Source organism: Spea bombifrons, chromosome 2 (genome assembly GCF_027358695.1).
Source record: "Spea bombifrons isolate aSpeBom1 chromosome 2, aSpeBom1.2.pri, whole genome shotgun sequence".
Taxonomy (NCBI): Eukaryota; Metazoa; Chordata; class Amphibia; order Anura; family Pelobatidae; genus Spea; species Spea bombifrons.
Genome location: NC_071088.1, coordinates 1,466,246 through 1,482,638, shown reverse-complemented (window position 1 = coordinate 1,482,638; position 16,393 = coordinate 1,466,246). Strand labels below are relative to the sequence as shown.

General features: G+C 44.1%; 1 protein-coding gene across 1 annotated transcript in view; it reads left to right on the top strand.

Moving 5' to 3' along the window:
* The first annotated feature begins 14,815 nt into the window (after positions 1-14,815).
* LOC128473014 (hemicentin-1-like) overlaps positions 14,816-16,393 on the top strand; it is a 281,136-nt gene continuing 279,558 nt past the window's right edge. The window contains exon 1 of the mRNA XM_053455039.1: positions 14,816-14,835. The gene's annotated coding sequence lies outside the window, so the exon portion shown is untranslated. The remainder of the gene's footprint in view (positions 14,836-16,393) is intronic.

The following is a 16,393-nucleotide window of genomic DNA, read 5'->3' as shown; positions in this document are numbered from 1 at the left end:
GGGGTTAAAAGGCATATTATGGGGCAGACTGGCATATAGGGAGGTATAAGGCATTCAGGAGGCAGAGTGGCATTAAGGGAGTTAAAAGGCATTTCACAGAGCACTCTGCCTCCAGAAATGCCTTATACCCCTATATGCTACTCTGGCATTTAGGGGGTTAAAAGGCATATTATGGGGCAGGGTGGCATATAGGGAGGTATACGGCATTTCAGAAGGGCTTTATCAAGACTTGTTGTAGTAAAACTTAATGCATTACCACCAAGCATTCTTACTTCAGAGACTTCAAGAGAGGATATAGAGATTTGGGTCTTAAACAAGGACTGCCGTTCTTGAACAGGGACATATAGGCCATATACGTTTCACAATATGTTATGATACATTATTCTGTTTATACGTTTGGACTGTAGTTGTATAGTTGTAAAGTATACCCAACTCCGTAATTGTTAGTAAAGCATATTAAATGTTCTGGGCTCGTGTATAATACTTGGACTAATGAAGGGTAGAAAACTCTCACATAAATCATATGGTTTTTGAGGGGCATGTGTTTTAGTGTGGGTATTGTTTTAAACGGGTATCCATACCATGCCTCTTCTACTGCCTCCAGTAAACCTGTAATAAGGGAATGGTGGTCCAACGCACCCGAGGCAGTCCTTGGGAACTGACACACTGACACACTTACCGGTGCTTCCTGCTGTATTGCCGGGGCAGCGGGTTGACGTCTCCTTCCGCTGCAGCCGGAAGGAGGTGGAGTTGGCAGCGGGGGTTTGTCTGCGTCCGTCGTGCGGCACCGGTGCGGGGAACTCTGATCTCTGACAGTCGGGGAAGGTCTGCGCGACGGACGCAGACAACCCCAGCTGCTAGCCACACCTCCTTCCGGCTGCAGCGGACGTTGTCTACGCGGATCGCGAAGACGTCAACCCGCTGCCCCGGCAATACAGCAGGAAGCACCGGTAAGTGGGGCAGGAGGGTTGAGACAGGAGGATCCAGGTCCCCTGCAGCGGTGCGGGGGATCTGGATCTTAGTCTCCTAATCAGACCTCTATTTGAGGTCTGATTAGAAGACGACCCCGATTAGAAGACGAGGGGTATTTTTCAGAGCATTTGCGAGCAAATACGGTATATCATATTGCTTAGTGTATGCTATTGCATTCATTTAATATTACCCTGAGTCTCTTGAATTTTATGATAATTTTTATTAATACCTCCTCTGTTCTGATCTTGCCCCCTCCCCCATCTCCACCCCCCTTGTTCTGATCTGAAGCCCCTCTCCTTTCTGCGCTATCTCCATTTTCAAGATCTGTGTCCCTCCCCCCTCACCACCTCCAGCCTTCTAGCCATCCTCTCCCCCAGCACAGCAGACCCTCTTCCGTTTAGGTGCGATCCATCACCGCTATAAAGATTGTACCCAAGCGCAAAATCAGCCCAGTGCTCTAGAAATCCAAAACCCTCCTTCCTACACCATGACTTTAGCCACACATTTACCTCCCTGATCTCCCGCTGCCTTTCTACTGTTGCGCGAGGCACAGGTAATATTTCTGAGAATACTACCTTGGAGGTCCTTTTCTTCAATTTATCTCCTAATTCCCTGCATCGGGGGAGTCACCGGACATAACGCCAGTAAATGTTTCAGGAATCTTGCATGATAGTAAATGTAACGACAAAGAGGGCTCTTACACATATAGATGTAACACAACCATTGTTTAACAAAAGGAATGCTTTACAAGACATAACAAAAACCACAAATGTACGTGTCTCAACACACCACTTACCAAATAAAAATAAGAAACAAAATTTAAAAAAAAAATGAAAAACACCCAGCCAGTATTATAAAAGTTTAGAAGAATGTGTTTTATGGTATTTTATGGTGTTTGCATAGGCAGCCTGACGTTCTGAATCGGTTGGCGTGCACTGATAATGCGCACTTTCACACAGGGGTAAATCTGCTGAATGCAGCGTGAAGACCAATGGCGGCAGACATTTTACTAAACGTTGCAATAATGACACATAGTGATACGTGCGATACGATCAGCACAGACCAGAAGATTACCTAAAACAACTTCTGGTACAGAGCCGAGCGAGACACCCAACACGCAACCCACTGAACACGTAGCTGCTATACCTGTTTAACCCTTGACACCCCATGCAAATGAGACACCTGCGGTACCCCTAAGGTCTCCTGCTATTAATGTTGAAGTAGGGCCTGAAGCGCAGAATGCGCATGGTGTTGATCCCCCTGTATTTTTGTAAAAGCTGTTTAATATTTTTTTTTCCCTGAAGTAGAAGGACCTGCTAAATGCATGGAAAGGGGTTCTGTGATCCTGTATCCATTCCTCGGTATCAGTAGCCGGATGGTAGGGGGGTAAAATTGTCTGTCAGAAGCCTCTTGGTGTAGACACACGGGTTTTATGAGGCGGCCGCGTTTCTATCTGCCAACACAATTTGTTTCTGACGATTCCCGATTGTTTCTGTTTGTCGGGGGGGGGCAGAGCTGTGGGGTCGTCCAGTACCAAGTCTTCTAAACGGTGAAAATGTATCAGTCGTGCGTTGGCCGTGTCCAGGGTGATCCCTTTCACCTTCAGAGATCTCTTATCTGTCATCAATTTGTAGCCGTAATTCTTGGGCCCGGCAGATATAAACTCGGTTATAGATGAGTTCTCGGGTATCTCATTATCAGTCACCCGGATAGTCAGCCAGGGGCAGGTTCCACTCACCCTCTCTGCTGACAAAACTAACAGAGTCCGTGTCATGAGACAGACATCCAAAACGTTATACAATTCTAGCCGTGACGGCGGTTGTGAAAGAAGCAATAAAGATATTTGTATTACGAGCCGAACTATGACCCCTCAGCATACTTCCAACCGCGGATTCATCGCTGACAGCAGCTAAAGAGGACACAACGTATTGGTTCATGCCGGTGGGAATGACCTTGGTCAGGTTCGATCTATTGATTTAATTCATCCAATTAAGAATGATCTGGCCAGGTGCTTTGCTATGGAGTTTCTTTGGTCTGGTCAGAGATTGTTCCCCGGCCTGTTTGGAGTCTCCAGTCCAACGGTAAGGCTTTGGAAAGGTGTCACAGGAAGGTCAATTTCCATTTCTAAGTTTGTTCGCAGGATAGGTGGATTTACGGTAAGACGCAAGTATTTGGAAGGTGATAATTCAGATCTCATGCGTGCTGACCGGGTTCATCTTAATCCTATAGAGTTGGACATATTTAATTTGGGCCTTCAGTCTGGCATCGAGGAAGCGCTGGCGTCGGGGGGGGAGTAGACTCTGGCCACGGGTCGCGTTGGCGGTCTGGGTCCCCTGGCCAGCGCGGGTTACAAAGAAGCATGGTATGTTTGCCCATAATGGGCTTGGGGAGGCGCGTCCCATGGGGGATTATGGTACCTATGGGGCTAGGGCTCTTGACTTGTTGGGGTTATTATCTGCCTGTTGGGCTTAGTGCTTTACAGCTGGCAGGTGGTTTTAGGGTTGGTTGTGTCTTTTTACCGCTGGCCTGGGGAAAGTTTATCTAAATTCTAATAAAGCTGTGGCCAAAAGCCCTACCCCACTAATGTGTCCTGTGTCTTCATTGGGGGAAGGGGGTGGTTAATCTCGGTTATTGGGTAACTTTTAGCCCTCAGGCTATGGGCTTAAGCAGTCATGTATTTATTATAACGGCTGCTGCTGTGTAATGTACAGGCTGACGAGACCTCGACCCGGAATCTTTCTTGTAGGAGATAAGAATGTTGTTTATTACAAAAATGTAAAAGCCCCACTTTCTTTACTGAACGAAACGGCCGCTTATGCAAATAAATCCGACCCTTTTGAGATAAATTATGAAGGGTTGGAGGAAATGGTTATTTTTAGAGCCGGCGTATTACTGGCGTGTAACCGGGTGGTTCTTCCGAGAGTCGGACAGTTTATTTTTTTTTACATAGAAAGATAGAAAGTGACGGCAGATAAGAAGCATTCGGTGTCCAGTCCCCCCCAACCTCTGAATACTTTCCTTAGTCCCCAGCATTAACCTGTATCTAGTTTAGCCTTATGCCTTATGCTTGCGTATAAACCTTTACTGTATCAACATCTACCACTTCTGCTGGAAGGCTATTCCATGCGTCCACTACCCTTTCCATATATATGTATATAGTACAATATACTACAACATACCCGTCTCTTATGTCATTAGACCACGGCCGGCGTGTAAATGTCGGGGCCGCCTCGTTATCCCAATCCGGCCCTGTGTAGGGAAATCATGGCTGCTGACGTGGAAGTTCTTCAATAAAAGTGCGACCCATTTCAATCTTTCATCATATTTTATTATTTTTTATAGAAAATTAGATGATCTGATCAAAAAATGGCATCTGAAGAAAGTCCTATTTCTATAGCTTCAGAAAATTACAGCTGAACCCGAACAGCTCAGGAACGTCAGCCGTGGGGACGAAGGGAACAAGAAATGTTGTAAAAATGTTGTTTGTTAACATAAAATGTCAGCCGCCGGCTTGTTTAGTTTTAGACGGCTGGAAATCACCAAACGTATCGACAAGAAACTGCGGATAACAAATATTTCTCTGTCTACCCCGGGTTGTGTGCCCCCGAGTGTGTGCCCCGGAGTGTGTGCCCCGGAGTGTGTGCCCCGGAGTGTGTGCCCCCGAGTGTGTGCCCCCGAGTGTGTGCCCCGGGTTGTGTGTTAATAAGACACGGCCTGGATACGATCACAACTAAACGTCTCAGCGAATGCATTTCCTTCTCTGCGTTTCTCTGATACTGAAGTTTGATGAGTTTTTTAGTATAACCGGTCACTTTATCTTTTATATAACAGCAGGAGGGGTTTGGCGTCGCCCCTGATTCTGGATATAATCGTTTCTTGTTTTGAGGAGGGATTCTGTATTATTACAGCCGTATAGAGGGGTTTTGTGAATATATTTTATCATATTTGACGCAGGCTTTTCCTATGATTTTTATTATGAATGGTGTTTATCGTTCAGCCTCTTCTATGATTTCGTATCATGCATCTCCAAACCCTTTTTTAGCGTTAGTATTATGATGTCACTTTGGGTCATGTATGAGCATTATTATTATCCACACTTCACATATTACTACATGTTTTATTCCGTTTTAAATATTTAATCTTCCATCACACGCAATGTAACAGAGCTTTCACGCACCAACTACTCGTTTAGTCAATCCTACTATTATTTAGTTCATACCACTGACTCTGGCACTCATATACAGCTATCCACTACTCTTTTTTTCAGCGCTGTGTGTGTTGGCGCAGTACAAATAATCGGATAATAAATATGTGCCGACGAATATTAAATGACGATTATTACAGATCTATTATAAAATAAAATCATATAACTGGATATACTGCCGGTAAATGACCTCATAAAATAAAACCTGCGCGGAAAAACCCAGAGAAACGTAATCTTTATTTTATGAGGTCATTTAGCGGGAATATTAAATGCCATTAAACGCTTGTGTGGGAAATGATTTTATTTTTCAAAGTATCTGCAGTATTTACAGAAACGTCCTATTCTTCAGCTCCTGGCTGTCAGATAATATTCAGCGGGATTGAGGTTAACCCTTTATTGTAGCTGCAGCAGGATAGGAGATCACAATATGATTCGATTCGTTTACTAAGTAAAAACGTTTAAGCAGTTTGCCTTCACACAGCGTTATTTGAATGACGCGCTATATATTATTTAGTGTATATGTTTATTATATGTGGAAAGGGGCAGAGCCAATCACCTTGTTCCTCCTATAAAAAATTCTTCAGGGCTTTGAAAACACATTGCGTTCCGACACCGGAGGATTCACATCTCCAGATCACAGGTGAGTTTATTGCGCAATCCTTCTCGGGCTTCTCGTCCTGAATGTTTGTTTTCAGCTTCTGTGTTTCTGGAACTCAGTAACTCAGCGTTTATAAAGATCCATCCGCCCCCCGGCGGCCCCCCGTCTAGTCGCCCATTTCTCCTGCTGTAACGACTCAAACCTTAATCCAGGCATGTCCAAAGTCTGCCCTGAGGGCCAATTGCGGCCCGCGTTCCGGACTGATAAGACCCCACAGATAAGTTACCCAAATATAGATCTGTTTTTTTGATTTAACACCTGTTTAGATTTGTCATCCAAGTCACAAAATGAAAAGTATGCCGTTTTCAATAAACTTTGCGTAAAATAGTTAATTTGCATTTAATTTTAATGGTTCAAAGAATGTGAGGCAAAATGGTCGGCCCTCGCACACGTTCACTTCAACAAATCTGGCACTCTTCGAAAAAAGTTTGGACATGCCTGCCTTAGGCTAGGTTTCCATTTGTTTTTTTTTTTGCTAAAAACGCCTATAAAAACGCCAATAGCGCCACCTGGCGTTTTTTTGTGAAAAACGGCTGCAGCCAGATGTTAGCTGTAATTCAATAGGAAATCGCTAAATGCCATTTCCACTTGGCATTTTTCTGTTTGGCGTTTTTCTGTTTGGCGTTTTTTTCAGTCCTCTTTGGCGTTTTTCTGCTTTTTTGGGCTCTGTGGCAGTTTTTCAGAATCGCAGCATGTTGACACTCTGGCGTTTTTTGCAAGGAAATCTTGGCGTTTTTCTCCAATAGAAGTCTATGGGAGAGAAAAAACGCCATGAAAAAGCCATGTGGGTTTATTGCCTTGGCGTTTTTTATGGCGTTTTTTCCACAGTTACAATGCAGAGGATGGACCCAGTATCTGTGTGTCCTACGAGAAATAGGCTGAAAACAAACAGTTTCACACAAAACAAAGTCCTGAACTGGTTCATATTGAATTTTACACCATTTGGAACAAACATGCCATTACAAACAAACATACGCGACCGGATCCTGCGTGCCAAAAGCAACAGCAAACAATTTGCACCATCATTTGGGGCCAATCTTCCCAGAGGAGCAGACATTCGGAATAAAGCATGCCTTACAAACCACAGAAAAGAGACAAAAGGGTCTACCAAGTAAATGACATCAGGAGAGGGCAGATACTTGCCATTTATCCTAATCCCTTTTAGCTGGGTGAAACTTCTAACTTGTAAAGGCTGGAAAAACTGCCTAAGGTCAAAAAAAGCAATTTCCACAGAAAGGCTAAAACGCCAGAAAAAAACTCCAGAAAAAACGCCAAAACGCAGGTAAATGCAGCGGCAGTTTTCTTGGCGTTTTTCCTGGCGTTTTTCAACAAGAAAAAAACGCAGGACAAAAACCCAAGTGGAAACCTAGCCTAAGACAAACCGATACATTAGGTGGAGAGACTTGGCTCGCAGGCTTACAATCTTCAGGTGTTAATAGAGGAAAAGCGAAACCCAGCAGAGACCGATAAAACCAGCAGACTGTTTAACCAGCTTCAACTTCTTAATGAGTATAAAGACTATTACTGTTCTCTAATGAGGTCCCTGAATGGTGCGTTAGAATACAGCCGGTGTTGTGTGATGATATAGAATGTTTAGAAGTATCCAATCAGTAGAACCGTGTGCAGTGGTCAGCTGCAGCAAATAGGGTCAGCTGCGGGGCCCTTGCAGCTGGACTCTAAAATAAATTGCATAAAATAACTTTCCATATCTCGTTATGATAAAAATTGAAAAATATGTATAAAATGGGGGGGGGACGGTTAAATGTTAATTCATGTAAACTATGCGAACAATTGTTTGTTAATAAATGCTATGATTGAGAAAAATATTTTGTTTTTATTTCCTTTTTTTTTCAACCTGCCCCCCCCCAGTTATGCACATCTGCCCCCTGGCTTGCCACTCTGCCCCAGAAATGCCTTATACCCCCTATATGCCACTGTGCCTCACAAATGCCTTTTTACCCCTCTATATGCCACTGTGCCCCATGATATGCCTTTTAACCCTCTAAATGCCACTGTGCCCCATGATATGCCTTTTAACCCTCTAAATGCCACTGTGCCCCATGATATGCCTTTTAACCCCCTATGTGCCACTCTGCCTCCAGAATTGCCTTCTACCCCTATATGCCACTCTGGCATTTAGGGGGTTAAAAGGCGTATTATGGGGCAGAGTGGCATATAGGGAGGTATAAGGCATTTCAGGAGGCAGTGGCATTAAGGGGGTTAAAAGGCATTTCACAGAGCACTCTGCCTCCAGAAATGCCTTATGCTCCCCATTTAACACTCCTTCCCCCTCCCTCCTCCAAACTTACCGGTGCTTCTGGGTCCCCGGTACTTAGTCCGGGCAGCGTGTAGAGCTCTACATGATTCGCGTAGACAACTTCCGCCTGAGCTCTACGTGATTCAGACTCAGAAGAACCAAAAAGCTCATCGAGATCGGTTACCAGACTTGTGGTCTCCAAGTTTGGCAACTAGAGCAGGAATTCGGTCTGTAATTCCTATATGTAATAAATATATATTTACTAACCTGAGAGTTAAACATGTACGGAACATTGTGTTCACCAAACGAAACCAGATGGGTGACCCCTCGATAATTTAAAGCCCACAGCTTGCATTACTGCATTTAAATTGGCCTAAATTAAGTAATAAATTCTCATTAATAATGTTACATTTTCTTGTAGCAGCAAAACTCATTATTGCAAGAAAGTGGAATAATAATTCCAGCAATTAAAAAATCAAATCATATTCCAATGTGGAACGGAGATTGGCCTTAGCTGGATGAATATGAGAACAACACGAGAGGCAGCATTTCTAGAAGAGTGGATTGATTGGTTAAACAATTATTAACTTTAAGCAAATGTGCGGGTATCAAACAGCACTTACCAAAAAAAATAAGGAAGAAAAAAAAACCAGCATTGTAAAAGTTTAGAAGAATGTGTTTTATGGTATTTATGGTGTTTCTGGTGTTTGCATACAGCCTCCTCCTAGTATGAGCGCACACTTAACAGGACACTTAAGTTCTTGACGGCTGATAATGCGTGGAAACAGGGCAGACGTCTCACCCGGTTACTTCACGAGGTTAGCAGCGGACACAATCTCATAGCGAGAGACATCACAGAACGTGACTGATAACCCGCGCTCCCGTATACCCCACACCGACAATATATACGGGAATATATACGGGATTCAAACAGAGCTCAGCTTCTGGCTCGGATTAATAGGCGTTATTGTCTCGGATAACAGAGCTTCGTAAATTACCGTCTGACTGACGAGGACATCGGGCGGCCTGACGTTCTGAATCGGTTGGCGTGTGCTGATAATGCGCACTTTCACACAGGGGTACATCTGCTGAATGCAGCGTGATTAGGCATGGCTGCTCGGGGTTTATTACTAAACGTAGAGCCAAGTCATTAAACGAGCAGTAAAGACACATAGTGACAGCAGAAGATTACCTAAAACAACTTCTGGTACAGAGCCGAGCGAGACACCCAACACGCAACCCACTGAACATGTAGCTGCTATACCTGTTTAACCCTTGACACCGCACACAAATGAGACACCTGCGCTACCCCTAAGGTCTCCTGCTATTAATGTTGAAGTAGGATCTGAAGCGCAGAATGCGCATGGTGTAGATCCCCCTGTATTTTTAGAGCATGTTGAACAGCGTGGCAGGGAGAACAGTTTGTGAATCATACAGGACTCAAGGACATCATCAAGGTCATCTGTCATCAGTTGGTGCTGTAGGTATATATGCTTTGCATAATAAATATGACTGAAGTCCCCTCAATCTCCGGGCCGGACCCCCCACCCAATCTCCCTCAACCCAACAGCGACAGACACCAGAAACTTGGGTTGAGAAGGCCGCAGCCAATTTTATTTATTAACCAAGTCATTGCCACGCAACCTTAGGCCAGACACCTTGTTGCGTTAACAGAGCAAAGGCCACCAAACCGAACACATAAATATAATAAATAACATAATTTTTTGCCCCAGTCCTGGACAAACAGCCCCAGCTCTGCACTGCTCCATATAATGGATTCTCTAAACCTGGAATAACTGGAGCCGTATCGGCCACGATTCTGTTATTAAAAGGAATAGAGCGCCGCGTCAGCCATAGAAAGAGAGAGAGAGAGCACATTGGTGAAGATGATACGTTTATAATGGATTGGCAGCTTCAGAGACCATCCGGGTCTCTTCTTCAGGCGTATTATACGTATATATATATTTATACAGTAACATGCGGTCAGCGAGATGACGTGACTGTGAACGGAGATTACATTCCTGTAGTGATGTAAAAATATAATATTAATATTATTAAAGATTTTATTGATTGTTGTATATATGATCACACGTACTTCTTGTAATATATAATATATCAGGTGGTATAAGTCGTCCTCTGAAATATTGTATCAGAGAAGATGTTTCTGCGATTAGACGCATTGATTCCAGCTCTGCAGTCACGAGACATTTTCATAAACGCAGTAATGGAGACATCAAATATTTCTCATTTTTTGGAACTAAAGCTCCCTTCGGTGTTGCAGGAGACAAAGGGTTAAACTTCTCTTCAGCTGATTACAGAATGTATTTATTATAACGGCTGCTGCTGTGTAAAGTACAGGCTGAGGAGACCTCGACCCGGAATCTCCAATGTAGAAGAGAGATAAGAATGATATTTATTACAAAAACATAAACGCCTCACATTCTTTACTGAACAAAACTAATACCAGAATAACCCAACCCTTTTTTGCAGAGAAAATTTAGAGCCTGCGTATTACTGCCGTGTAATGAATGCATTTTTTCCTGATTTACCCAATTTTCACTCATCGTCTCCTGCGCTTTATCACGGAACGAGGAGTCGGACAGTTTTTCCAAACATTAGGAGGAGTTGTTTTTTTTTACATTTTTCATGCAGATTCCAGTGAAAGCCTCCAGGGAGCCCCGGGAAACGCATTATATATAAATATAGAAAGATATAGGTTTAAGGGCAGCATGACAGGGTAGGCAGCCGACTGATCGCAGGGTTAATGCTGCAGGAGAGGTGGGGGGCGGAGGAAGTAAGCAGGTCGTGGAGACCGGATCTCAGGAGGGGCAAATAATGTCAGTGAGGGGGTCGGGGATTCAGTCTTAACACAGACACAGCGTGGCGATGTAACGCAGTGGGCGGCGATGTAGTGCGGCGGGGGCGATGTAACGTGGGGGGTGGTGATGAAACGCGGCGGGGGCGATGTAACACCGGTGTAACAAGTGTGTCTGAGAAATCCACCGGTACAGCGCCGTGTAATGCACTGTCCATAGGCAGTGAGTTTAGGTAAATCAATTTTTATTGTTTTAAAATGTCAAACGAAGAAGGGTACAGGAAGAAAAGGGTTAAGAGGGAGAGGAACATCAGAGTTGATGATCCAGCATGATCCAGTACGGTATGATACATACAGCCATTGCGTGACCGATGCTGGACATGGACATAGATCATAGTTGTGATCATGACAGGAGGATATAACGTTCTGCAGTGCACCAAGGTCTGCCTGGCGTTACAACATTACAATTCGGTGCACTACTGTCACCCACCATGTGACATAACCAATAGGAACAGGCAGTGAAATAACACGAGAACGTCACGGGCCGCGAACCTGCATGGAGCGCCAGCGTCCAAGTTAATACAGAGTGGTGCAGTAATACAGGCCCAATGTGATACAAAACGAGCCGACCATCAGTTACAGGCACAATCATAAAGTGAGGGTGTAACGTTCTGTGGAGCACTGCGATTCATGAGGTGAAAGGACTGGATCCAGCGGAATACCTCACGGGGGGGGGGGTAAACACATCAGGTGAGGTTATGGGGGATAGACAATGAAGTCTGGAAGTTAGGTGGGAACGAGCCAATCGGATGCATTCAGGGCTGTGTGAGAAGAGCCAGTAGCGAGGCGGACGACAGATAAGACAGCCAGCTCGCCCAAACACCCGTGTACTTTTCCATTTTATCGTTAGACATATGAATGAGCTCCTCCATTACTCGTATCTCCTCTACACGGGGACCCAAAGGCGCAGGGAAGGGGCCTCTGTGCGTTTCCAGAATAATGAAATTAAGCTGCGGGCCAGGCAGTGAGTTTATGTCGGGCCGGCAGATTGTTGGGAGGAATATCTTAGTCACGTCAGCCACTTTCTGGAGTCTCCCTGCATTAGTTTAGTGCGCTGCGCATGAGCCTCAGACACTAGAGATTGTTTCCAGCCCCAGGACTTTCTAAAGATATTATTACAAAGACGACGAATCTCTCATATGACCCAAAAGTAACGGAGAGTTTATACCGACTCATCCCGAAGAAACATAAAGCACTGATTAACACGCGGTGTCCTGTAATCTATATAACGATGTCCCTTTATATTTACACGCGTCACGCATCTCACATTCACACGCAATCACACGCAGCTCCGCCACGCTCCACGGAACGGATTCTCTAAACCTGTAATAACTGGAGCCGGATCGGCACGACTATGTAGTGAAAGTTATCGAGCATCGCGGCGGCCATACTGTTATATATATATACGAGCAATATATATAGAACGAGATAAAAACAAGAAGATAAAGAAAACCTCACTGTCTGCCCCGGGGTGTGTTTCTGGGGGGGGGGAAGGGATTTGTTGTAATTATTACCTCTCTCTCTGTGTCTCCATGATGGGTTGAGGGATGGGGTTTGAAGGTTATTAGGAGGAATTGTTTGTAAATCAGCAGGTGCGGTTCTGGAATTTGCCCCCAGCGAGAATAATTCCTCCCCAGCATAAAGAAGCATTCTGTTCCTGCAGGTATTTAACCCCTTTATTCCTGCAGTGTATTGTGTTATCCCGCAGTACAAAGTTCTGTATAATTCGCTCCGTGTCAGCGTCTATTGGTGGATTAGATTTCCCTTTCCCAACCGGACCCCACATACCCCGGGAAGGGGGCAATATGGAAGCCATGTGCCCCAACTCTTGCAGGCTCAGGATTGCCCTTCAGAGCTTAAGGAGGTAACTGGGGTAAAAGACCACCAGAGTATTGATGCCCCCATGCAAAGCCCTATTACATATATATATATATATACAGTATAAATATTTACTGCCAAATTCTAACGAGCATCCAATCAGAACGTCCCTACGTGTATTTATATCTCTGTATATATCACGCGCCCCGCATAATGAATATAAAATATAAACGACATAAAATATAACGATTCAGACTTCAGATCATCCGTATGAGAAGAGAACGCGGACACAATTATACTTTTATCACTAAACACAGGATTCATCTTCACTGCCCCAGGATTCAGAATCCCTTTAGTTTGCCCCCCTTTACCCCTAACACCTCAGTCCTCCCCATTAAATTAACCCTACAGACCCCATTAACAGTAACTGCCCCTAATTTAACCCCCACCCCCGTAACTTTCTGCGCCCCAAATATGAATGTTATAGATAAGGTGATATCCGTATTCCCGCTGCACATTACTGCGGGTTTAGTCGCTGAGCTGTGTGGCTCTCTGTGTGTTGGCGCAGTACAAATAATCGGATAATAAATATGTGCCGACGAATATTAACTGACGATCAGAAGATATACCGTATATGGGGAAAGTCTTTCCCAAGAATAAAACTGGAAGTTCTACAGAGAAACAAGATACATGGTGGATGAGGCATACCTGATTTCCATAAATATTATTTAGCCACCAATATAAAATGTAATATTCACTCTGACGCGCCAAAGTGGATATATATATAGAAACATTTATATTAGGCTCACTTTCCCCATTAGATGCCTTATGGTACAACCTTGACAATAAAATAAACCGGGCGAAATGGCCTCCACCTCTTAGAGCAGCAGCTTACTCTGGGAATGCTTTATGTAACCCACTCCGGCTGAAAAGTGGCTCGAGAGTCGCCCCGCTTACAGCTATAGCCCCGATTAAAACACCTGGAAATATTGACACGGATGCATGGAACTCTTATGGATTTCATTATGTAAATGATCTTTTCTTGGGCAACACTATTAAGGCATTTGACACTCTACAGGCAGAATACAATTTACCAGAAACAATGCGGATTCAATATGACATCATACTAAATGTTATTAGAAGTTCCATTGATTGCCCTGCAGAAGATGTGAAGGACTGGTCAATACCCCTCACAAACCTACTGCTTAAATCACCCCAATAAAGCACACATGATCACCAAGTGCTATAGTTACTTCTCATCTAGTCTTTCTTATAAACATTCTCATACGATTAGTTGAGAAAAGGAACTAGGTTTTGAAATGGATCTGTCAGAATGGTTTAGGATTAGAAATGGTCTACAAGGGGTCACTCAGTGTGCATCGCATTGGGAAAACCACCTTAAGATATTTTATAGATGGTCTTTATATCCTTCTAACCTCAATGTTATGAAATCATCTCAGTCCCCACTTTGTTGGAGAGGCGGTGGAGCAGTAGGACATATGGAACATATATGGTGGTCCTGTTCTGGTCACGTATTCTCACAATGGTCAAATTAATAACAACTTCTATTAACGCTCTGTCCCCAAAGATGGTTCCATTCAAAGTGATTCCTAATCTTATTCCCAAAGTACAGAGTGCCTTTATTTCTGTGACTTTCCTAATAAAGAAAATACAGAAGACTTTGTGTGCTTTTATAGGGGACGAGTTAAGCTATCTGACCTTATTCATATCCTGACATTTGACCCAGGGGTTCCAGAATAAGGGTCATGTAAGCCCTTCTGCTAAGGGCTACAGGGGTCCCTTTATTGTAGCTGCAGCAGGATAGGGAGATCACAATATGATTCGGTTCATTTACTAAGTAAAAACGTTTAAGCCATTTGCCTTCACACAGCGTTATTTGAATGACGCGCTATATATTATTTAGTGTATATGTTTATTATATGTGGAAAGGGGCGGAGCCAATCACCTTGTTCCTCCTATAAAAAAGTCTTCAGTGGTTAGAAAACCACATTGCGTTCCGACACAGGAGGATTCACATCTCCAGATCACAGGTGAGTTTATTCCACGATCCTTCTCGGGCTTCTCGTCCTGAATGTTTGTTTTCAGCTTCTGTGTTTCTGGAACAAAGTATCTCAGTGTTTACAAAGATCCATGTGGCCCCCGGCGGCCCCCGTCTAGTCGCCCGTTTCTCCTGCTGTAAAGGCTCAAACCTTAATCAGTCGTTGGTCTCGTCTTAGATTCAGGAGCTGTATGTCTATCCCATGCATGTTTAATACCCGCACTGTATTACCCTCTGCTGGGAGGCTGTTCCACTTTTCTCCTACCCTCTCAGTAAAGTAAACTTCCTTCCATTCCATCTCAGTCTCTGATCTTCTAGCCCAGGGGTGGGGAACTTTTTTTTCTGCCAAGGGCAATTTGATTATAACGAAATTAGTGGAACGTACTTAATGATCAACTTAAATATTATCCTACCAGACAGTGCTCCCTTTAGTATTGTTTTATGTAATGCCCCCAGCCAGCCCTTCTTGTGAATTAATGCCCCCACACCCTTGCATAATGCCCCCATATGCTCCTGCTACCCAAGGAACAGACAAACCACAATTTGTATGGTAAAAATCAGAACTACCTTTATTGGGATAGACATCATCAACTTATATATGGAGATCGAGCTCTGCATATATGAGACCAAGCCTGGACTGGCCATTGCCGGTGGTCTATTCCAGTCTAGCTGTAATTGAGAAATAAAATCCATAACGAGTTTTGGCCGTCTTTCATCTCGCTATTTTCATATTCAGTGGAGTTGCTACAGGGGGGCAATTGACCACCCAGGTTATTTGTTGCCCCCTGTTGACCCCTCCCGCCGAATTTGGAACCACCCAACCTAGGGTGACCACATGTTTTGTTTTGTTTTTTTGACGTGGTGTCAGGATTCAGGCCCAGCGCTGCAAACTGTGAGGCGTGGTTGCCCCTTTGAGATGTCTGCCTGGAGTTGAACTCCTCTCCACAGCTTGCGGTCTTGTTTATTTGTGTCTGTACCTTTGCCCTCTTTCCCTTATACATCTGAGGATCTCAGCTCCTCACTCAATCCTCTGTGTTCCTTGCCTTGTTCCCTGTCCTTTGTGGCACCCTGTACCATGTTTGTATTATCTGACTATGTATATAATCCATGTGCTGTGTATTTCTGTTCAGCTGTGTTTGGTTATGCTATTACCCTGCCTCCCTCACCTGAAGCCTATGCCATTCTCACCTGACCTAATGAACAGGCTTTACTTCCCTGCCTCCCAGTAACAGAGTTTTGAGTTCATTAAGTTCTTTGGTGCTACAGTTCATGCCAGACTCTGGGTCTGTCTATTGGATTTGCCTGCCTGTTACCTTTTTGTCCCGGACTGCCTTTTGGATTTACCCTTTTTGCTTGCTACCTGTCCCAGACCCTTTTGGATACTTACCTGGACTTTTCTACCCTCATACTCCCCAGCAGTCTGTATACATGATATGCCTCCTACTCTGCTGCTTATGGTGAGATGTCTGCTTTGCTTTGTTTAATATGCCTATAACCAAACATTCTGCTTGTGTCTCATTTGTGAAGAGACACAGAATGAGCTGTCATGC